The 25,074-nt window shown below is 45.2% G+C and overlaps 1 long non-coding RNA gene across 3 annotated transcripts in view; it reads right to left on the reverse strand.

Moving 5' to 3' along the window:
* Positions 1-643: 643 nt before the first annotated feature.
* LOC135312303 (uncharacterized) overlaps positions 644-25,074 on the reverse strand; it is a 30,785-nt gene continuing 6,354 nt past the window's right edge. For 2 of the 3 annotated variants that reach the window (XR_010371871.1, XR_010371869.1), the window contains 2 exons: positions 2,786-2,922; positions 644-764 (listed from right to left, as the gene is read on the reverse strand). This is a non-coding gene — a long non-coding RNA (uncharacterized LOC135312303). The other variant, XR_010371870.1, reaches the window with a different exon arrangement.

The raw sequence follows: 25,074 nt of genomic DNA on the forward strand, positions 1-25,074 counted from the left end.
TTTTCAAGCCACCAAGCCAGTTCTGCAACAAGATTTGGCCCTAAGTGTTTCCTGTCTATCCAATGTGTTATCTGAGAACAGACTGACTTGACTCAGAGCTAATGACGTTGCAGACTAAATCGATAGGGCAAATTCACATATATTAGGCTGACATGAGATCTAATTATGGGGTGTTGGAATCATTTTGATAACCCATAGGAATAGAAGCACTTGTAATAAAGGAAATCTGCCAACAGGGAACTAAGATTTTACTGATCTGGAGTTAGTCATTAGCCCCATAGGCTGAGAAAGAATTAGCAACAACTAATGGGATGCATAGAGATGTGCATATCTATATGATCCGAATGCCATGCATTCTTACATGAGTAACTGCCACTGCTGAGCATTTTATAAAGACATTCTTGTTTATGAGGGGGCCAATTGGCAGGATTTTGTGCATACAATTGTTTGATCCTGTTTTATCCAATGGACTGCCTCCAGTCTACTCTGCTCTTTCTGGTTTTTTCTTGCCTCTTGGTCAAGAATTGAGAAACCTGAAGCTCTGCACAAAGAGCAGATCAGAGAGTATCTAGTTTTTTGTTTCATGCCATTAATAGCCATTGAGGGTGAGGAAATTAAGCAAGAGCCACAAACACACCTACCTTTTTTTTTTTTTTTGTCCTTGACCAGCTACACAGCAAAGCAGACAGCCCAAAGCTGCTGCTTTTTTGAAAAATCCACACTTGGGTATAGGCACCTTGAGTGAGATCCACTCTCATACAGACCTGAAAAGCAACAGCGTGCTTACAACGGCTCCTCAAGCTTCCAGGGGCAGAAGAGGTGAGAGGAGAGGTGAGAGCAACAAGTTCTGACCTGCTCCAGGAACAGGGGCTGGAGGCAGTTCACAAGGAGACTGACAAGGCAAGGTGGAAAGGGAGAAAGGAACAAATAGGTGCATTTCCAAATGCAGGGCAGCTTCTGCCAGAAGTAAATATGTCAGCAAGATCTTTTGAAGAAAATGTGTAGGTGAGACCCATTAACCACTCCTGGAAGATAAAGAGTTGACATCACATTTTTACCTTACCTAAAAATGTATTCCTATATACAACTCCAGCTCTCTTTTATCCCCCCAAGATTATTCCCTCCTTCCTTATGCTCACCCAGTTGTGGGAAAAAAAAAAACCAGACAAAAAAAAAAACCCCACTGCATTAATGGAAAACATCTTCACACCAGTGGAACCAAGAAATATGCACTGTCCCTGAACTCAGCTCCAAAGGACTGGAGTGCAGGTAATTCATAGCTCTCTTACACCCATCTAAGTTTCTGTTAATCTAGGTGTCACTGTGGTGACACCACTCTGACCATCAGTCTGGCACCACTTTTGAGCTGTTCTCTATGAATTAACAGTAGTATCTGATACAGGATCAAACACTAACAACCTCGCTTGGAGTGTGCCAGCACCATCTAACTCTACCAGAAGTATGCCAGAAGCTAAGGGCTCTGACCACAGATCTTGGCGATCCTATCAAGTGATTTTGAGTGCCAGCTTGAATCCCCACTATATCTTTAGACTACAAGTCTGTAGGCACATCTCTTGGCATGGCTGGAGTGTCCCCTCCAAAAGAGTCTGAGATTCAGATGTCAGGTAGGTACTTGGTCTTAGCAGACTGTCCGCAGATGGCTATGGAGATAGCGGGTGGATAGTACAGCATGGGCCATACTTATGGCATCCCATGTATCTATTTTTTCACAGTCCTCTGAAACTGCCTAGTCCAAAGGAAGACCATCAACATTCATCTCAAAGTGTTTAGGTAGCACTATGTCTCATTTTATGTTAGCTCTTCACCTGCAAATCTGCTACAGCACACCACTTAAAGCACCTTCCTTTGCATTTTTTTCTCCTAGGCTGACCTCAAGATGTGTAGATAGGGGAAACAGTGGTGGAGGAGCAGCACTGCACTTATCTTCTTCCTGCTGCTGACAGGCCTGGCTGGGTTTACCTAAGGCTTGACCCCTCTCTCTCCTACATAGATGCCCCAGCAGATGCTATGCCCATTGTGGAGATGTGCTAGTCATCAAGATAAAAGGAATAAGAATCTCAAAGCACTTAGGTATGATTAAATAAAGGAGGCCATTTCCTGTGCTGCTAATCTGGTGCCTTTGGAAATCATAAACTTAACTCTTTTTTTGAAGTTACCATCTTTTAATTCTCATGGGTCTCCTTCATAATACTCCTCCTCCTTCCTGGGAAGTGGTGACCACTTCATGATACAACAGTAGCTCACAGGGCTGATTAAACTGAACTCCATGTAACACAAACAGCAATTTTTCCTGTACAAAATGAAAGAACTGAACTGCTCTCTCTTCTGGGTTTTGTCTGGGTCAGGATACCCAATTAACCTGCAGGCTCCTGTACTGGCAGTTACCTGCTCTTCACTTTGAAATCAAGTCACTCTCCTGTTTTGGGAGCTCTACTGCTCTGAAAGTCTTCCTGTCCTTTAATATGACAGAACAAAGCAGAAGCAGCTACTGTGAAAAAATGAAAAAATAGACTCATTCAATATGGCCTCTTATTATATGTGTGAGTATTACAGTCTAAAGTTCAATAACATCTTAAGTGCTTGGCCACTAAGAGACAAGGTATTTTAGGACTCTAATATTTGATGAGTATGTATGAAGTCAAGTAACTCTCTAGGTCGTACCTTCCCACTCACAGGAATTCCAGGGTTTAGTCTTTACAACCTCAGCACTTTTTTTTTTTTTTTTTTGTGCCATTCTTCCCACAAACTCAGACAGATTGCATACCTTGATGGGCTTTCCAGATTAGGTACCAGATGCTACATACAGTTTCCCATGGAAAAGTCCAATATTTGGTAGCCCTCCATTTTGGTGTGGTGGGTTTTTTTGGGTTTTTTTTTTTTTTCTTTCTTCCAGGATTTCAACTCAAGTAGAAAAAAATAAGGAATTTGTATACTTATCAACTGTTACCTGCAGCAACCATACAAAATGGCCATTGAGCATGTGAGGAAGGACCATGCATTGTCAGTGAATCCCAATCTGTTCTAGGCATAATCAACCCCAAAGCTACAACCATAGTGTTTGACATTTGAAGTGCAACAGATATCTGACCACAGTGAACGTATCATGTGCCTTTACTTTGGACTGGTGACCTGCGAATGTGTCTGTTGAGCAAAGCCGTAGGCAAAAAAGGGTTGGATGTATCTGATGAAGTGTCAGGTGCAGGGGGCATGTGCTGCACAGAGCACAACCCCTACCTCCACCTCAGTCAGCCTAGATGGGAATGTGACGGTCATAACTTGTCAGAGCTGCACTTTACCTAGGATCATCAAAATCTACAGAAAGCCGTATGCAACTGATATTTCTCTGCTGCAAAGTATAGCACAGAATTACGTTATTTACCTACTGAGCCTGACTTTCCTTTATCTTATGCCGTGAACAGTCTTTACATTTGTGAAAAAGGGTGAGAAACCACCACCAAGTCAGTATGGTTATACAAGGTGTGAGCAAATGGAGAATGAAGTTTCTGGCACACTACACTTTTCTCTATGGTCTTATTTTCTATAAGTATAAACTTTTAGTAAAAGCTAGCGTAGGATTTAAGCTGGATGTTTTAGAAATTCTGGAAATCAGTAAAACCAGTGCTCTTTACTCTTCCTCAGTCAGACTTTACTAAGTGTGATTTCAAAATATGGGCACTGTTTTTGAGCTGACAATTTTGCTCCAACTTTAATTTTGTGCATGTGCCACAGATTGTAAGGCTATGCCATGCCATAATATGCAATTGTATGTGTGAGAATGTCCTGCACTAGCGGCATGGAGGCTGATAGCTAAATCTCTCAGAAACCTTAGCGCTTTTGTGTCCCAGGACTCCTTCAGAGCTTCTCATCATTAGAAATCCCCGGGTTTCCACCTCCTTCCACGACAGCCATCTGGCCAGTGCACACTCCAGCTGTAGTCAGACGCCCCTCACCACTTACACCTGATCTTTTGACTCTGCACACCTGAAACAATTCTTGCTCTATCTATCAAGCAATATAACATTAGACAATCAGGAAAGCTTTTACAAAAGCTATGAAGAAATTGCCCAGCTTAAAATCCACACATGCTTTCCGTGATATCCCAGGCACTATTAAAATGGAGGGAAGGATTTATTTGAGGAAGAAAATGCAAGTGTGTTTCAATACTGCAGTATATCCTGATGAAATGGTGTTTGTAAAGGTTTGTACTTCTTTGGCCATTGTTCTTTTGATGCTTGCTGTTGGGATATTCTGATGGACAACTCCATCGTCACCTCCCTCTAGTTAGTGGATCAAAGTTTAACACGCAAAAGAAGGTAGCATCTACCCGGAAGGGCATTGCAGAAAGGGAGACACACGGCTGGCACTGAGTGTTTGAAGACTGTCACTAAATAGTGGTGGGACGTGGGACCAGGAGGAAGAAGGCGCTATGCTTTGAGCCTACCTGGTCCCAAAGCTTAAGGGCATCTACTTTATAACACAGACCTTTTTTCTTCACTCCAGTTTTCTCCTTCTTTATTTTCCATATTGAAGGGCAATGATGGATTATTTTCAGGTTTTTGTCCACAAAACATTTGAGACAAAAACCCCACAAACCTCCTTTTTCATACAAGCCTTTTCAAACTCTTCCATACAGCAGTCTTTGTTAATTTATAGCTTAGTTAGGTTAGAACGAGCTGTTCTATATCAGCAAGAAATCTGTTACAGGACAGACGCCAGCATGATTACAAGAGATGGGTAAACCTCAAAATGCCTAAGATCTGGTTTGGTTTCCATGAAGCTGAACCTCTGGGGAGCATTGCTTCCTGTTGGGGGGTCTGGTTTTGGAAACAACAAGAACAGGGAGTATTGTTTTTAATGTTATTTTCTGCTCCTGGTTTTAGGCCAAATTTGAGAGTGCAGAAGTGCGCAATTACTTTAATGAACAAATACAAGAGTTTCACAGCCTGGAAACATATTTGCTTGTGGTTTGTTTCCCATACTCTATTTTTATTTTATCATTGAATACAGTGGCCTACCTTTAGATTTCTGTGGCATGGTAGACCTATCAGAGCTTGCCAAATCAAGAAAATCTGACTCCTTATACTACTTTTGTCACTGCCGCAGTGACCACAGAAACACACTTTCTGTTAATATTTTTTTGTTGTTTTTCATTAAATGCCAGAGTCTGAGTCTGTTCTTAATACCTGTTAGATTGCCATTGACTTCCATGGAACAATTCCAGATTTACACTGATCATCATTAAGAGTTGTTTTATCACAAGGCTCATAGCAATAACTTAATTAAAATTAGTTTTGCTGATGTTGCTCCTCTTTTTTTTCCAGTTAAGTAAAAAAAATCTTCAAGGAGATTTCTTCACTGGTCAGCCTGGAGAGCTTGCACGCTGCCTCTCAGATCTTTCCCCTCTCCGCATTCCGGTGCCCAGTCTCCCCTCACCAGTCCCCTATCACACACACTGTTTTATAGTAATGGGGTCAGTAGAAAACATAGAGTTCAGCACTATAGAAGTGGAAACAGAAAGCAGCCATGGGCAATTAACCAGGGCTGTGACTGCTTATGTTTGGTTCCTGCTTCCATTTCTGTTTCCATGGAAATGGACATCAGATCATTGGAAATAAAGTAGATTTTCTACTTCTCCTCACCTTCATATCACCCGGGCTATACAATCCAAATAAATCTAAACTTATCTAATTAAATGTGAATTTAGAAACCTTTTCATTTCATTGAAATAAACTGACAAAAGCAACATTGCTTTTGAAGGACTCAGATGCTATTGGCCGTTCTTTGGGAAAGAAGTAGGTAAGTTTGCCCACCCCTTTTTGCTTTGTAAGGTATGGAAACGTGCAAACATCCACCCTACCCCTTGCTCTGTGCTCCTGCCTGCCCATTAATATTGTTGTGCTGAACAGTACTCATCACTTGCCCATTAGGGGTCATTTAAGCATAAATGACCTCCCTTACAGAAACTGTGTGGGTTAAAGACCTCTTCTTTGTCTGGCTGCTAAAGCTTTGAGGTTCATTTGTATTGCAGAGCAGCTGCATAAAAAAAGGTTCAAGCCCACCTTTAAAGGTCATATGGTCTCAGAGGAGGAGCTTTGACCTAGAAGGGTTTCCCAGGTGAAAAGCTCAGGGTTTGGGAACAAAGAAAAAAAAGTGCTTTTTAAGCTTTCACATTCCTGTGAGAGACTGAGAAAGATAAGACTTATGTGTCTTTTGTAAACAAACATATTAGAGACTGAACGCTTGATTTCTCCTCTAAACAAGAAGCTGATCTGCAAAACTACCAGACCTGTAGAAGGGTAACAATAATTTTTAGTTAGGCTTATGATGCAACAGATCAGACAGACAAAATCTTGAGAATCGGCTTCAACAAAAATGTCCTATGTCATGAGTCAATAGCCTTCCAGTTGTAGCAATTGCCTTTACTGGTCAGTGAATGAAGGCACAACTTGAAACAAACTGCTAGTCTACCAATGTGAGTTACCCACAGGGTGATGCTTCATACTTTTTTCTCAAAGCAGTCCTCTAATTCTGTTAAACCCAATGAACTAATAGAAACTTGCCGGCAAAATAGCACCAAATAGTATCTCTGCTTGAATTGGCATCACACTTTGCAATTTGCAGTGATTGAAAGGATAAATATCATTACTGTATTAATGCAAACTCAGTGCCAATAAATGGCTTGTTTTCTAACAGGGTCCATTATACAGCAGAAATCAGGGAAAGCACAACCTGTCTTTTCCAGTTTCTACCAAAGTGTTAATTTCTGGAGCCCACTAACAAGAACAGTTAGAAAGAAAGCAATCAAAGTGGATCTATATAGGGTGGTAGATTTAAAGTGTTTAATTACTGTAGCTGTAGCTGGTTATTGCTAATGCGTGGATCACAAAAGCTTCACTCCTGTAGAAATCAGTCATGCGTGGGAGATCAGGAATTACAGATACTTCACCAATGTGAGGGATTTGCTCTGGTCCTTTAAAGAGATTTCCTCCAATGACAAAAGCACCGTGCCTGATACTAATGAACAGTATGTAACAAATTTACTTTAAAGAAAAGTAGCCTATAACCTAATCATACTCAGTCCTAAAATATACTTCTTTAAATGACTCATATCAAACCGTTCAGTCATGACGTAGATCTCTGTTTTTTTTATTATTAAATCCATCTCTGTCAAAGATGTTAGCATGTCTTGAGGAAGCGGAGAAAGCTAGATGGTGGGTAACTACATGCTATCAATGGTAAAAGGTCTGATTTTCCCTCTCTAACTAAAAGCAAAGCTTCAAACTCTCTTTTCCTGCTATAATCCCAAGCATTACCGTCACTATCACAAGCACGGACACAGTCTCCAAATCTATCTGTATGAGTTTTCTTCCCTGAAAGGCATTGCACCCGCATTTAGAACTTAGAACAAACACATAGGCCATTAACACTGGTGTAATCACCCACAAATGAACGTGATTGGGATCTAACTTCACAGCACTGGAGCCACTCAGTACTGGAAAATTAGAGCATTACAGAGTGAATGAAGGAGAAGCCTATTAAGTATTATTTGGATTTGCACAGAAATACATGAAGAGGGCAGGGAGCAAGGTTCAAAATGTTTAAGGGGCACAGTAAAGGAAATAAAATAGCTGGAATTGTGGGTTGAGGTCTAGTCTATAGCAGGTACTGATAGGTGCCAATAAATATGTAGGTACAGGCCATATTTATTCAGCAATTCTAATAAAGCTATGCAAGGCAAATCATACTTTTCTGAGTAAACTGCAGGTATACTTCAGCTTTTATTTCAATATTTTAAAGAAAGAATCATACCCTTAATCGCTGTTATGATCAAGGCCCAAGTTTACATCTTGTCTAATCATCATTTTGTAGACTAGATCCCCAGAGACCCTTCTGCTATGTGTACTGATTTTGTTCATATCTTAGGAGACTTTTTTCAAGCAATAAGAAAGATTTAAAGTGAATGTCTCTTAAAGGATAATAAATACCTTGAGAAGAATGAGGAAATACATTAAAACTGAATCACTGCTGTGTCACACCAATTTTCCCCTTTTACTCTCGAGATTCCAGTGAAATCAATGAAGTTACAGTTACTTAAAGCTGTAGGATTATACGACTGAACCAGGTACATCGCATTGCAATAAATGACTAGAACTTGCTGGCAGACTTGCTCAGAATCAAATATGTCCCCTTAAATTTCACACTATTTTCACAATCTTGTAGCAGCAAAGCAAAACAAGCAGTTCACTGTGCAGTCAGAACAAAATCTTTTTTCTCTGGTCTAAGTATTTAGCCAATACAGTATCACAGAAACATTGATTTCTGTTCCCAGCCTAAGAATCCTCCTGATAGTTTCATACAGAACCAAAGACCCAACACAATCTCTTCTTTTATGGCTAAGAAAATGCTGGGAGAATCGTTATCCCTGGGAAAGATTTCTTTGATAGACGAGGAAGGACTGTTCATTAGTGTCATGAATGATGCTGCCTCTTTTTTATGCAACTTGCATTCACTGATGCTGGCACTGTCAGAGTCTCCAACTGTGTGCACAATTCAGTTCATCGAACAACGCGGCATCCTTTCCAGATACACTCAACGTGCGGTATTATGGTTGGGAAAATCATTCCGCAGAAAAGAAACACAAATTATTTCAATTCTAAAAAAAAAAAAAGCACAGTCTGTGCCTTCTTTTTCCATGCTATTAGAGAGATTATCAGGAAAAAATAAACACAGCAGTTGTTCGAGGTCCCACACAAACAAAACAAGGACTGCAGGCCACTCCACACACAGTGCTGAGCCATTGCTCTGTTTACTTGAAAGATGTAAAATAACACATTTTTCAATTCTTTTTTTTTTAAAAATAATTATTCAGTGCTGACAGAGCAATTTTGCAAAATTTTAAAGAAGAAAAAAGCCCCAAATGTTCGCAGTTTTAAGTACGCTCTGTTTTCAGCTCCTCCATCTCAGCCATTTCCTTTTGGTCTATTTAGTGTGGCGGCAGCACATCAATTTGTCTGCAGGGAATGGCTGCCTTTCGCTGATGCCAAATGCAGGTAGAGGCCAGTCCCACACTCCTGAGTCACCTGCAGAGCTCAAGGTGCATGAACAAATTACATGTGGTCCCTAAGCAGCAAGGACCAGATCCAACAAAACAAGCTACGACACGTGTCTATGTATGTGCCTTGGCGCTTGCCATACGAGAGAGCCTGGAGCTAACAGCAGGGGAGCAGATACATCTACTACAAGAAGCAGAGAGCCCTGCAGAGATAATATCTCATGTCCCAGGAGCTGGGTAGGTGCTTTACATCAGTAAAGCTGACATAGAGCAAAAAGCCCAGTTCTCTCCCTAGGGCTGAGCTAGTACGGTCTGGGCACAGTGCTGGGGGCAGCCCATCTCTGGTTCGGCAGGGATCAGCTGAGCAAGTGCTGCTGTGCAGGACAGGCAGAGTTTGGGGATGCACTGATTCCTCCCCTTCACCCTCGCCTCATCCAGCAGACAGGGGCATTGCACAGCTGGGGCACAGGCTTTTTAAGATCACAGCATTTGGCCCTGATCTGCAATAGCTCTGACCCTGCGCTTTAAAAGCAGCAGACTGAGCAAGGAGCCATCGCAGCCTATCTCTAGGAAAACTCTGAGGATGGGTGATAGGGGTGCAATTAAAATCCCTCTTCTCTCTAGACCGTAGTTATTTTACATTGTGCATTTTCCCGATTTGCATGCCTCTTTCCAAAAGTTGCCTCTTTCCTGCAGAACTGAGCAGGGTCACACAGGGTGGTCAGAAAAAGAACCCATGTCACTGAAATCCTCCATCTTTTGTAATGGCTGAATAGTCCCACCCAAAGCGCCCTGTCCCCTTTTCTGCCAGAAGAGATTTACTTCTCTGTGCAGAAAGCTCTCACTCACACTGTTGATAAGGCATTTGAGGTGGAAAGACCACCCTTCCCTTCTCTTTACAAAGCAGTCATGCTTTGTAGGAATTATATATATATATATGTTGAATAAGAAAGATGATACATGATAAGAAAGAAGAAAGATTTGGCCTAATGGTCAAAGAAGGACCAGATCTGGCAGAGCGCAGCAGGTGGATTCAAATTGTCCTTGTGAGGCTGAGCACTGCAACAAGATAAGTGGATAACCATGGTTTCTAATCTGATTTAAATGTGAGTACCCCACTGCACAGCCTGGTCAAGGCAGAAGCACAGGTTAGGCATGCTCTGAAAAGGCATTAGATACCTCGGGAATTTTAATAGCAAAGACTGAAGGACCTGCACAATCTAAGTGCCTGACAGGAGCTGAAGATGGGTTTCAGGGAACTTTACACTCAGCTTCCTAATTTCCTTCCGGTTATGTTTAACATGCCTAATTTCTGTCTTTCATCTGGTGTGAGATGCAGCTACATTTGAGATACAGAACTTGCAAGGAGCCAAGTTCCCCAACATTTTCTCACAGGGATTCCTATAGAAGTGAGGAGGAATGTTGCATAAACCCCTAGTGAATCCCCCAATATTGACTTCTTTGTGTCCTTCAACATAACTGCCAGCTTTAAAAAAACAAACAATCTAACGAAGATGCAAATAATCCCTGCTACAAATGGAGTGGACTGGAATGTGGAGCATTTATTTTTCCATTATCAACCATCAAGGTAAAGGGAAGGAAGTGAAAAAATTATGTGCCAGAAATATTTGTATGGAAACCTTTTCAAGCTATATGTTAAAAGCAATTTTTTATTACTTCAGGAAATACTCTAGCATCAAGCAATGACCCCATGTTGGTGTCAATGCTTGCCCAACAGGATTACCATTCAAAAAGCTTTATGGTTACCACATAATGTTTAATCAGTGCATTAAAAATAATTTAAAGATTTGCTAATTGTAATGTAATTAGCTTAATTTAATTACATTGCTCAGTGACTGAGAATTTTATTGTTATTGTGAGATCTTTTCTCATTCGGGGCCTGAAGTTAAGTAGCGCAGTATTGACAACCATTTCCTCCCTTAATATTCAGCTTCAGGAATGGGCTGAAATTTTTACCTGAATCTTGCAATTTATCACAATCAGTATCATCACAAATTACAGAAAGCATCCAGTAACATGATAACTTCTAAATGAAGTGTCTGTAACCAGGACAGTAGCAGCCTCGGCTGTTAATTTGTCATATTTCATAGCCAGCCTGACACCCTGTTCAATTTGCTTGTAAGCTTTATCACAGAGACAGCTATGTGAGCTGCCTCTGACTATGAGCAGCATGGAGGAGATGGACAGAAATTCAGTGGGGGCAGCTTGGCCCTCCAGGTTCCCTGTCTTTGCATACAATCCAGCTGAAAAATAAATGGCCCCATGTTTTGGTGATGTTTGTTTTCTCCATTAAAATCCCTCCCTTCTTTTCTCCCCTCCCCACTTCCTCATTAAGACAAGCAGACTTTTTTCTTTAAGACTTTCTGCTGACCATAACCTGATGGTCAACATAATTTCTTAGCAGTTACGGGGGTTAAAAGAAATAAGAGGGATAACAGTACTCAGAGCATTGTTACTTATCTTACACAGGCTCTCAATTTCAATCTAAAGCATGTCATCCTCTCAAATGACCTGCAAGTTTTTCCTCTTGGGCAGAATTTGTGCAGCACTGTAAAAATGGCCATGAATATTCCTTCAGGAAATTGGTCTCTCTTCTCCTGTTATCTTCCAGATGCTCTGAGGCCCTCAATCAATTTGCATTGATTTAAGCAACATCATTCAATACATATTATCAATCTGATCTGAGGGGAATTGTGTGAAGAGTAGGTCTTCCTTTCTGCTCCCGACATGCCAAGCGCAACAGCACAAGACACTACAAAACCCGTAGAATGATTTCTAAAAGACCAACAGGTGTTAAAAGATGACTGGACTTACAAAATGCAGAAAACTGCCATTTTATTTTGTCTAACACATTAAAATCAGGTTGGCCAACTTGGAGTGCAGACAGAGCAAATGTCTGCTCGGACAGATTTTGTTGATAGTATGGGAACATTTTTGAAATCCTCAGTCTGGCTGCACACAGCACCAACCACCTCCTAGCATATTGGGGTACAACAAACTAATACCAGCCTAACACCCTTAGGTTTTTCTGGAAAAGAAAAATAAACCTCTCCGTGAGACAGGAGGTGTTGCGCTTCCTTCCGTTACTTGCTCCAGCAGGTGAGGCCGAACACCTGCCCTCCTCCTATTGATGGCTGCCCACTCCACCAGAAGACCTAGCAGCCAGGCTCTGCAGTGCTCAACTCTCCAGCCTCTAAGTGGTTTTACAGGTCTGTCCCTTATTACACCAGCAACCAAGAGAGCAACTAGAGGGAAATTAGCATAGAAGCATTCCAGTCTTTACAGCTGAGCCTCCAAAGGGGCTATAAAACCTCAGACGCTGTTGGGGTGTCAGGAGAAAACAGAGAGCTTGTAGTGCCTGCTGTTAATAAGAAGAATTTGAGAATGGTGACTGTCCAAGCACACCAAGACTAAAGAGAAGGAAGAATGAGAGGACAGAGGAGAATGAAATAAGGTAGGAACCAGTCAAGATCAACTGTAGAAATGGTTGAAAGAAAGAAGACAAAAAATGTAGATAAATTTTCAAGTTCGAAGGAGCTTTTTCAAGCCAAGTGACCATATGTCAGTCTCCTGAGGTTTTGCCTATCATGTTGAACTCCAGGCCCACTGATTCTGTAGGATGCAGTCTTCAGCACACGGCTACCACTGTGAGTGAGTCATTTGGTACAGTTCCTGTGGCAAGAATCCCAAATGTGTCAGGCCTGGACTAAAAAGCAAGATGGAGAATGAATACACCTGAAGGCACATTTGGCACTTTAATTCTGAGCAGATATCACTTCTAATTATAGCCAGCCTTATGCCAGCTTACTACCGTTCAAGCACTTGTGGGTTTGCGCATTGAGTGCCAGATTTAATCCATTCAAGGTAAAACGCAAGAGAACCAATTGCATTTTGCATGCCTTCTACCTGAATGATTTGTTTTGTTGTTCCCAATTTGCAGTTTGACTGGAAGATTTGCACCCCTCTGGTTAGTTCTGGTTGGCTTCTCTGCAGCCATGGGGGCATATTTTTCAGCTGAATGAAGCCCAGCTGGCAGGCTCAATTTACCCCACCAATGAGTCATATCTTTCTCTCTCTAATTTCACCTGCATGAGAGAATTGCAGGTTCCTCTCATAATTCTTCGAGTTCAGAATCGTTCCTGCAAAAAGAAGGCTTATGCCCACCCCAGCACACAGAGCCGTAATCCTGCTTGTCTGGAAGACAGCGACAAAACGCAAGACAAAGCCACCAGTAAACAGTACTTAAATAGTAAGTTTAGTTAAGAGAAGCCTTTCCCAGTCTGATCCTGTATCAGATTTTGATCTTATATGGTGCCTGGTGCTTCACAAGGACCAGTGCTCAGCATCCCACAAGGACATATCGTTTTCTGGTATGATGTAGGGCTTGGAGCAGAGGGAAGGTTTAATAAAATCATGCATCAATTTTCTTTTCAAGCAGCACTGTGAAACACAGAACAGAAGGAGGATTGTCTCTTCTCCCCATAAATCCACTTAAGCTTGGATTATGAGCCATATTCACCCAATTTTTGCTGGGAGCTTAAGGTAGCACCAAGTTGCTGTTGGGCTGTGGGATGCTGGGAAGCTGAGGCAGGTTTTGAGAGGCTCCGAAATTCCACAAGTGAAAGAGACACGTTCTTCAATATGTGGGGCTGGAGCAGCGTAGGTCTGTGTTCAGCCATGCTCTAGGTCTGTGTATGGAAATAGCTGGAGTGTACAAAGCACAGGCAGAAAAGGTTTGTTTTAATAACTAGTCTCATGCTAGTAGCTTTCAAAGCATGTGTTTTTCAGCAGCTCTGCCACATTGAGTTGACAAAGAAATAAAAGGGAACGCTTCCCCCCCCACAAATCTCTATTGATCCGAATATGGATCTTGTTTCAAGATAGAGAACAACTAGCACTGATGCTGTCAAACAGAGCCTTCTGGAATTATTTCAGAAGCTCCATTTTCCACCCTTATGCCTCTTTCCCTTCCTGCTACTACACAGAAAGAGAGGGAGGGAGGAGAAAAAAAAAAGAAAATAAATGAAAAGAAAGTGGAAAAAAAAGGAAAAGGAAAAGAAGAAGAAGAAAAAGAAGAAAGAAAAAGAAGAAAGAAAAAGATGAGAGCCAGCATGGCCGCTGGCAGGCTGCATGAACCCTCTGCACACGTCACCTGCTCCCAGCGTTGTCCTTCCCATACCTATCCCTGATGAGCTGGCTCAGTTGTGCAAGGTAGCTCCTAATTACCTCTCTCCTGGTTTCTCTCTTTCCCCCCTGAGGATTGCCTTTCCAAGAAGTAACGCACACGCACACACCTGGCACTGTGAGATAGGGAGCCTCACCATGGATACCAGCCCCCCATTCCCAGCCCGACCTGTGCTCCTGGGATTCAAACAACTATCTCCAGGATGCTGCAAACTCCAGATGTGCCTTACCTAGTGCCTGGAGACACCGTGTACGAACGCCAGTTACAACTGTTATTCTGCATTCACACACACACAGAGGTTCTGGCTATGCATATCAAGCTTTGAGAAACAAAATAAAGCAAAATGGTAATCTTAATCTTCCCTTTAATATGCTACCCCATGCCAGATAAGAGCAGCTGTGCTCACACGATGTGTCCAACTGGACATGATAAATAGCCTGGGAGAAAAGAAAAATACATACATACACACACACAAACACATACGTGCAGACATGCTCTAAAGAATTTAAAACATGTTTGTTTTCAGAAGGGGTGGCTTCCAGTTCACAGCTTCCTTGATTAATAAAAGGGTTGATTAGAAATAAATACGGCCTGCCAGGGTTGGGATTGTTCATAAAATCCTAGGGTAAATATCTGCAAGGGTAGCCCAAAGGGTTAACCTTACCAATGCACAAATACTGGCTCTCCTCCTGTTACAGTTTAAATGCTGATTGGAAGGAAGAGATCATTCTAGGTCAGTATGTCCTTTACATTGTGAATAGCTTGACAGGGGCTAATAAACTCCCCTGCCTATGGAACCGATAATTTATTATATGTTCCCAGGCATCACGTGCAATCTTTTCTTTATACATGTATTGTTTGTTGGTTTGTTTTTAAAGAGGGGAAACAGGGCAATCTGGGTCAAGAAATATGCTTAAACCTGAGAATGCAGAGTGCTCCGCTCTCTTAGTCTCAGCCTGTGGTGGAGGATAACATCCTGGCCGCTGCTCCCAGCGCTGCTGCAGGGATTTTGCGTGGCAGCCGGGCATTGCAAAGAGCAGGACTGCGGGTCAGCACAGCTGACTTCTTGCACAGGGATCTGACTGGTGCACACACAAACACACCCACGCGGCCCTCTCATACTGTGAACCAAACCTGGCCAATTTACGACGGACCTCTTGAATTGAGATAATTGCAAAACTAACAGATTTCAAGTTTATTTCCTGAGCCGTGCCCCGGAGAGCAGCCTGCCCCGCTCCTGCCTTGCACTCACTGCATTTCACATCGATGAGGTAATTTGACTGCAGATGAGGTAACCCTGTGAGTTGCCCACGAGCTGGAAGAGGTTACCATATGATCGCTCATGTAAACACACAGCCCGGTCCCCCCGGACGGCGGCTGACAGCTGCGCTCTGCTGACGCGCAGCGACACCGGGCTGGTGGGCGGCAGCGGCCCCGGGGAGCCCCTGGCCTGCAGACGCTTTGCACCTCTCCAAAAGCAGGCGGGCACCCACCATGCATGTACCACACACCATGCACAAACGTGCCAGGCACCACGCAGCTTTTGACCTGTCTGATGGGGGACCCTGTTTTTCCAGCACCCCTGCAGCCAGGTTCACTGCTCGGACAGCTCTGTCTCTCCCCGCACAGAGGTTTCTAAAGGCGTGTGCCTTCTCACGCTTGGGTGAGGTGGTTCATCTCTTCCACAAGCGCTGGGGAACAACTTCCTCCTGCGGTTGCAGGCATTAGACCTGGGGGAAATCCCTCCTTGTGGACCCCCCCGGTTTGGGTGCCGCAGGGCAGCAGTGCAGGGAGCTGCCCGGGCAATCCCCACCAGTTCCGTTTGCGAGTGGTGACGTTTTGTGTGTGTGCATTTTGCACAGGTGCTGTTCCTAGAAAGTCCCCTAATTTGCAAGCAGTGAGAAAAGTGACTTTTGTGGTTAGGTAGTGCTGATGACTGCGCCCCTCTCCTGTCTATAACTATACACATCAGAGGATCTGCAAGCCTCTGCTCGCCCAGCAGGCAAAAAGCTCAGACCAAAGCCCCAAAACCCAAACACTTTGCCTTCAGAATCTCATATCATTCATTGTCATTTACACAGTCTAGGAGCCCTAGTAGCTCTGCTGTGGTAAGTAATCCCGGTGCTGATCCCTAACCAGGCACTGGGCAAAGCAGAGCAGTACGATGAATGTGTGAGAAGGAGGAGGAATTCAGAGCAAAAAGAAAGCGGGACACAGGCTTGTCAACTCCTGGAGCCCAGGGCTTGTCTGCTCAGTGCCAGGATTTCTCAAAGTCTCCTTGTGACTAACAGGGTGGCCAGGATCCAATCATACCACAACTCCCAGTAACTAACTACCTGTGCATCCACGGACTCTACTTAGCCTCACAAAGCATGTTTGAGAAGTTTGTTTTAACAAACTTCATCTCAGCAGCGGCAGCCACTGATCTGGAAATCTGTTCTGGGCAGACCTCAAGCTGAACTGTATGTGACAAGTGACCCAGGAGGACCCTGACGGCTAACATGTCATTAGATGCAGGAAAGGAGCTACACTGAACGTCTTCTGCTCCATTCCCAGTTTACAAAGCTCAGCTCCTCGGGCCTGGCCAGTCTGGAGGTAGTGGTAAGCAGCAGTGGTAAGGCATGCCTGTGTCAAGTACCCGAAGGAAGACCTTCCCCTGAGCCCTGGGGGTAGGAGGATGAAAGAGCTCCGAGCAACAGAGAAAGGCTTTCCCTCACCCTCTGGTGAGTTTATTTGGCCAAAAATAGGAACTACTATGAGCAAGCCCTGGAGGAAGTCATGTCTCTCCTTCCCCTGCCTCCCAGAGCAGCTGCTTATAGAAGGAACAGGTCAAAACAAATGACTGTTATAATTGGAGTATATGAAGGGACACAAATCTCCACTACTGCTGGAGTTGAGCTCGCCTCACTATGCAAGGACTGAGGCCAGGACTCTTCCCCCTCCTGTGAGCTTGCAAGACTGCCAGAGGGCCAGGCAGATCCCCTAAAGTCTGCCCAGAGGGGATTCAAAGAAGCAAGGGGAGAAGTGGGGCCACATCACATTCCCCTCCCTCCCTACCAGCTTGGAGAGCCAAGAAGCTCCACACCAGAAACTCCATGGCAGGGCCCCAGGGAGTCATGCAGCAGGACGTGTGTTGGACTCCAGACATTGCAGCTAGATTTTTTAAAAGATGTGGTTAATTTTATAAGCTCTAGTGGTTGCTGTCATGTGTAATGAGGTACAGTTAATCATATCACTGCCTCATGCTGTAGCTGGATCATCTATGCAGCCTCTCTTGAAGGGAAAACCAAAGTGCAGAAGGTTTTATACTTCCTATCCCAGATCGGGTGCTGGTCACTGTTTGGTGGAACACCAAGCCTGGCAGAGCAACAAGTTCCCTCCACCTTGAAGGGGTCCGCAGACAGCTGGCAGAGACCTGGGGCATGCCTGCCATGGCAGACCCCAACTTGTTCAGACATATTCTGGGTAGAGGGCAACATGGCCATGTCAATGTAGTTGGGTGGCCTGAGCCTTTCCAGAGCAGTGCATGAGCGGGATTCACCCCTCCAACCCTTGCCTGTAGTGTAAACGTTGCCATCCAAGCTCATCACAGCCCCTTCATGGTTTGGGGGGACAAGCAGGCCTCCTGTGGGCACAGCCACCTCTGTTTGAGACAGTTACAGCCCAGGACAAATCGCTCTCCAAAGGTGCCATTTCCTTTCCGGTGGCCATAAAGTGTCTCTGAGGTCATTAGCTCAGACACCTCCCCTGAAGAAGCATGTGTTCAGTCAGGCCAGTCCCACCCTTTGAACCCAGCCAGCAGCCGGGCTGGCACCCACAGCACACCACCTGGGTGGTGCGTGTCATCGGCCCCGGGGCGCAGACCCCACATCTCTGCTGCCCCACCTCAAGATGCAGCTTCCCCTCCAACATCTTTAATACAGGTGCCATAACACAGGCAGGGCATTAATTACAGCAGGAGATGATGGAGAACCAGCAGGAAAAGAGTTAAGAGAGCCAGGGCTTGTTGCTATCCAGGAACCCAGGCTACCTCACCTCCCAGGATAACCATCAGCCAGCCCTTTCTCAAGCGCTTTTTTGGCAGGCTGCGTTGTCAGAAAACCACCTGTTACTTGGGAAGGATTCAAATGCATAATGAATTAAAAAAGCATATTGTGTGTTACTATCTAACCCCCAGACAGATGTGTTATTTAAGTGTGGTTATGATCTGTGCTGTTAATTTTAAACAACATATGATCAAAGATCATGTCTGGCTTTGTGCTTTGCTTCCTTTCAGGTTCTGGCTTATGTGTCCATGCCAGACAGTTGTGGTTTCTGTCATATGGCAGGAAAAGCTTATTTTACATGCTGCCTAAATTTATATTTTATAGCACGTTAAAACAACCCATCAGAATTAAGTTATCGCATTGTTTATAATGGTAAGTGAATCACAGCTGTGGAAAAGAGGGCACCTCACGAAGGGATTGTTAGGCACACCTACTCCCTACGCTAGGGTCTTTCAGCCATTTTAAAGACAGCAGCCGGCTGAAGCACAGACTGAAATATATAAACCACATCACTGCTCCTGTGGGAAGGCTGGAAAACTGTTGGAAATGGCAGTCCTGCCAACCAATCAGTCCAAAAGCACCAGCCGGGTCCTCTGCAGACAGGGAGACATGCTTAACAGATCATGAGATTTTTTTGAAATAATACAGTTGGGGTTCTTTTTATTTGCTCCCTGGCCTGAGCCTTCAAGCTTTGCTGCCCAGCTAGAATAGCTAGACATCTGCCCTGAACGAATAGGTGGGTAAATAAACAGACCAAAAAAAGGAAGAGCAGCCCCTTGTGATCACTCGGCTCTAAGAGGTGAGGCTTTAACTCTGTGGCAACGTGTATTTGAAGATGTCAGGTAAAGTTGCAGGAGCAGGAGCTCTGGCACACTCAGAATGGTAGAGAGGCAGATCTTCACTTAATGTATGCCTAACCAAGTTGCTTTCCAAAAAACCACACAGTTTAGGGCAGATGTAAAGCATGGCCAAGAAGTGACTCTTGCTGATTCAGTGGGCAGATTACATGTTTCACCCCTGTAGTGTTGAGGATACAAAGAGAATCTCAGTTCAGACTTTCCTGCTAAATCTACGAAGCCCATGTGGAAGTGGGATTCATCGCAAAGGAACTGAAAGCGAGAATTGGTTTAACATTTGCAGACATGGAGCTAGACCCAGCCCTCATCTGCACCGAGGTAAATGCAACACCACTGCTGTGGCAAGCACAGGGGCACGAGCAAAGAGCAGCTGCTGCCGGTTGCCCACCTCCGAGACATGTTGGGACGTCAGCCGTCCTTTCGCTAACAGCCTTCTGCCAGGCTACAGGCAGCTGCCAGGCTTTGACCACCCTCCCGGGGAAGTAATGATCCTCTGACTAAACAAACAAGTTACTCGGCCCCTGTACAGGAATCAGTCATCTCTTCCGCCCAGGTGTGCGGGAGGGCTGCTCTGACTCAGGGCCAAGGGCGGGCTGCCCCTGCTCTACCCACTCCAGTGATTTCGACCCAGGTCTCCTTCCCAGCCTTTTCAGCCACCGAGAAACTGTTCTCTGCTTGTTGCAGGGTTTCAGCTGTGCCCACTCCAGGCCCAGAGGAGGTTTCCTGCTCCCCCAACACCAATGTGCTCCCAGCCCCACATGGAGCAGATCCATGAGCCAGGCTGGCCACCGGCTGCCGCTGTCCCTGTGGCAGGCAGGCCAGCCCCAGATCGCAGCCATCACAGGAATAAATAAAGGGAAAAGACACAAACTCTCCCCCTCCAAGGCTGTATTGAGACACGCCACGATGGCTGCAGCTCAGACAGCCTCCAGCTGTGGTGCTACTGCTCTCTGGCCATTTGGCAGAGGTACCACCCCTCCTCCCTGCTGGGGAAAAAACATTGCCCTTAAACCAATCTGTGGAGGGGACCCAGACAGGATATATCTGTGATATGTCTGTGGAGGCTATCCCCACCTCTGGGAGCCAGGCTGAAATGCCATGTAAAGGCTCAGAGGTGAAGCAACAAGCACAGGTTAAAGGGATCACACTGCACCTCTTTAACGTAAAATACATCCTTCTCCAGGGCTGCTGCTGTTAGAAGACCTGAAAACACCCTCACCCACACAGGCAGTACTGAACAGGAGAGCATGAGGGGTAAGAGGGGATTGTCTAAGAGAAGAGACTAGAGCTGAGGAGAGGATTTTAAAGAGCACAAACTCATTTCATATGGCTGAGTGCTGGCAACACTAGGAGAAATTCAATGGATTATGTTGCACCAGAGGTCAGAATATAATTGTCCCTTCTGGCCTTTAAAACCTGTGAATGTATAGAGGAACCTTGAAATGACCAGATTCCTCAGGAATTTGATTCCTGGGGTTTATTTATTTATTTTCTTACCAGCTGCCAGACACAGCATGCTCCTAGACAAATAAGGAGGTGGTAGCTATGGTGGTGAGTATATCAGTAGTGTTAATCTCTTGCAGAGCTCCCTAGCAGAGTTTCTATCTATCTCCCTCAGAGGAGGCAAGGTTGAGGGATAAAACACAGTTTCACCTTAAAATCTAAGATATGCAGGGCTATTTTAGAAGCGAATAGATGCTAGGGAGAACTAAGCAACTTGGTGCACGAGTATTCTAGTAGATTTTTTTAAAGAGCACTTTCCCAACCCCCATATTAAATAGCTCTCTGTTGTCCTTGCAAAGGGCCAAAGAGCTAAAGATAGCTCCACTAATTGCTACTTCCCTTTGTCCCTTAGCTCTAGAGATTCCCATTTTCTATATTATTACTTCATCACTTTAATTGTGCAAGGAGCTTTTATGCATCACAGTATTAATTAGAATGAAATAATAATAATGCAAAATGTAAGAAGAAACCATTATTATTATCTAGGTAGCATCATTTTTAGAGCAGGTACTTTGCAAAAGAGTATTAGCCAACACTTCTGCCTGCATACACTCAAGATGGGCGGCCTCGTTCTGCAAACGGGGGACCCGTCCTGTGACCTGCACTCACACCAAGGGGCTGTACTCAGCAAGTGTGTTGCTGTCTCCTGAGACATACACTAAAGAAAGTAGACAAAAGTAACAGGGGACTGTTCCAGCACTGAAACAGCCTAGAAAGAGCAAGCCTAGAAAGTTAAAGGCGACTTATGGCCACTGTCGCCTTCTCCTGGAGGTACAGGACACAGTCTGCTCTATAACTGATATCCACATGGGGAAGCAACTTGGAAACATCTGACCCTCCATACTAGGCACAGACATTCAAGCAGACCAAATTACCAGTGCCATTCATTTGCACCTTTCAACTTAATGATACCTTACAGGGAAGGAAAATTCAAATTAAAAATTGAAGCTATTAATATATCTTTGAAAATGGTAAGGGAACAAGATTAAGACCAATAGGAGGCCACTAATCTTAGCATACTTCTGACTTGTACCCTTTAAATCATTGTAATACCTTGTTCAAATTCAAACATAAATAGGATTTTTTATGAGGGCGTTAGTGCTCCTGCTGCATCAAAAGCCATATTACATTTCACGATTCCTAGAGCTGAGAATACTCATTCCCAAAATAGAAGGCCTCTTCACCGGATGATCGTAATGCAGATGACAAAATAATGTTACATTGAAAAATACATCTGTAGAAAGTGAAATACAAAGGCAGAAGAAGAACTTTTCTCCTACACCTTTCGGTATGGTTCAAGGGGCTCAGAAGGTAAATAGGATGTATTTTGCAACTTTCTAGCAGAGATACAGTATATCGCAGAGTAACCACATCCTCTCCCTTCATCTGCTTCTCCCTTCCTGGCGACTAGTTACAACTCTCATATATGTGAGAAGCAATAGCCAAGGACGGGCAGTGGGAGGGAACTGTTCCCAACCCACTAATTGCATCTTTGAATTTCCTTTTTACCCCCCTCTACTCTGCCTGTCTGCCTCTCTGAATGCCTGTTTCCCCGGAAGGGAGGGGAGGACCCAAACAAACCCTGAAACAATCCCAGATTTCCTTGGTAGGGGAAAAACCCTACTCTCCAGAGATCAAACCTTCAGTGAATCATTTTCCACCGCTCTGACATGTCAAATACTCCAGTGACTCACCAGTCATGGAGCTCTGATTCACCTGCAGTAAACAGGGCTGATTGCTTCCCAGAAGCGCCGTGGTTTGCAACAGTCTTTAGAGGCTCCACTTCCACCTCACAGCCCTGCACTTCTCACCTCTCTGCCACACACCACTGCCACTGCCCCCCTGCCACAGCAGCAGCCAGGGCAGCAACAGGAGCAAAAAGCCCAGGCTACTGGTTTTAGTCCGAGGGGCTGAGAGGGAAAAGAGTCTCAAGTAAATGAACGGTGAGAGGAGAAGTTAAGAAGGCTTGTGAATCTTCCCTCTGTCTTGTTTAAGCATGAAAAAGGGAAGGACAGAAAAGAAGTGACAGGAGGGGTTTGGTATTTGTTTGTGACTCTCATTGGGTTCATCTCCCTGCCAGCGCAGGACAGCTTCTCCAAGAGGGAGCACCAGAAATAGAACTGACATTACATCTAATGAGCTTTCTGGTGGCATATTCATTAAGCTTGTGGAAAGGGTAAAGAAACGCAGGAAGCTTAGTCTTGGAAAGCCTCCAACTGGACCCCTTTGACTCATTAAAGGAGGGAGTAAAATGAACCATGCCCCAGGGCAATCGTAAAAGGATAAGCAGGAAAGCAGGAAAGGGTCAATTCATTAAGGACTGGGGGACCCCGTCGGTCCCAGCTGGGCAGTACAGGGCTGGGGCTGTGGGATGGCCAGGGTGGGCTGGAGCCCAGTGGCAGAGATATCTGCTCGTCCTTGGTGTGCTGGTGGAGCCACCAGTGCTTTGTTCTGGCCAAGCCCCAAAAGGCAGCAGGCACCTTCCCAGCTGCAGTGAGGGGGCCTCGGAAAACCCTTGCTTTATCTCGGGAGGTGCTGCCTGCCCCCCACAATAGCCGTGAGCTCCCCATCCACCACCATCAGTGTTCCCCTCTCCATCTCTGGCTCGGACTGTCCTTCCTCCCTGCCGAGGGGAGGGGGAAAGGGGGAAAAGTCACACAGACCCTCTTGAGCCATGCAGGGACAGGGGGAGGGGAGGGGGAGGCAAACTCATTTGAGCAGCCTCACGGGGGGCCCCAGATTTGCTCAAACCAGTCACGCCAGCTGCAGCCCAGCCATGATGAGAAGGGAGGGGAGACAGTGTGGCAATGGCTTCCACAACCCCGAGGGAGGAGGAGGAGGAGGAGGCCCAGGCTGCTAAACTGACACCAGGCGAAAGTTGGCCAGTTTTCCCCCAGCCACGGAGGAATAGCGCAGGCAAGTCAGATGTGACCATGCTACAGGAGCCAGGAGAAAAGAAAAACAAGTGACAGCTGACTCTTGAGGACTTTTGCAGGAGGTGGAGGGGGGAGAGAGGGTGACGAGGGAGGGAGAGACCTACAAATACTGGGGGAAGGGCAGAGCGCAGCCCAGGAGCCTTCTGCAGTGGCAGATGGAGAGGGAAGCTACTGCTGATTCCTGCAGAGTCAGGGAAGGAGAGAGACAGCATCACACCGAGGTGATCACTTGAATAGGGAATGAAAGCACAGAACAAAGAAGGGGTTTTGGGGAGAGGGAGCGGGAGCCCCCACAAGGGACCCCCAGAGCCAGGGTATCTTGGCGTGGTGCCCCGGGTGCAAGGCTGCAGGGGAGCTTGGGCACAGCCGGCCGAGGCTGCTGGAGGACAGGGTCAGTGCAAGCAGAGGAGGGACAGAGAAGATATTTGTGCAGTTACTGAGGGGTGAAGCTCAGTAAGGCCCCATGGAAGAGGTAATTCCTCAGACCAGAACGCAAGCAAATGGTGGGAAGGAAAACCTAAATTCCCTTGCTCCAGGCTCGGGGGCTTCCTCTAACCTACCGCGGGATGAAGCTGCAGAGGCTGTGAGTTGTGCTGCCTGCCTTTCCACTGGTCCTGAGGTCCCCGATGTGCAGGCGATGATTATTATGACAGTCATTCTCGCTGTGATTGGCACCTCCCGGTTAGATCAAGGTCAATGTTAGAACACAGCTTTTCTTTTTTTTTAGTCTTTTCATCTTCTCATTTTAGTGGCCAAGAGCGTGTCAATGACCACAGGCCACGACTAATTAAGGGAGGACCCAATACCCCCATGCAGGTGAGTATCAGGGCTGATGCCAAGCCACCTACCCCAAAGGGAGCTGGTGAAGTAGTCCTGCCCCCAGCACCCTCACGCACAGGGAGGACGTACATGCTCCTGGTATGCCAGGCCACGCACCACTCTCGCTGCTGTCACTCCAGAGCAACAGCGTCACCTCCTCTCACACAGCTCATGAGAGGCACAATAGCATCCCGGGCACCTGGGCGCTTGTGCCCAGCTAGGTCATGGGCCCTGGAAAGGGGAAGGACAGATGACAACAGGCTCCTTACAACACAGTCAGGTGCACATTTGAGGAACAATGACCCGTAAGTGGGCTTTAGATTTGAAGAAAATCCTTTTACAAAAATGTCTAAATACAACCACCAAGTTATAATAACTAATTCCTGGGACAGTATGAGGTTTGCACTGTGCAGGACTTGGCAAACATTCCGAGGTCTTCTTAGGAAAGGACACCGTGGGAATGAGTCCACACTACTTATATAAATAAGCAGCTCAAACCCTGACACGGGTGTGATGCAATTACACCGACCGAATAATTTTTTGGTGTCAAACACTGAGGTGAAGCCATACACTGCCAGAGGTCCCTATAAATATTAGTGTCTCCTAATTTACACATTTTGGATAATACCTGCCC

The sequence above is a fragment of the Phalacrocorax carbo genome, chromosome 2 (assembly GCF_963921805.1).
Source record: "Phalacrocorax carbo chromosome 2, bPhaCar2.1, whole genome shotgun sequence".
Taxonomy (NCBI): Eukaryota; Metazoa; Chordata; class Aves; order Suliformes; family Phalacrocoracidae; genus Phalacrocorax; species Phalacrocorax carbo.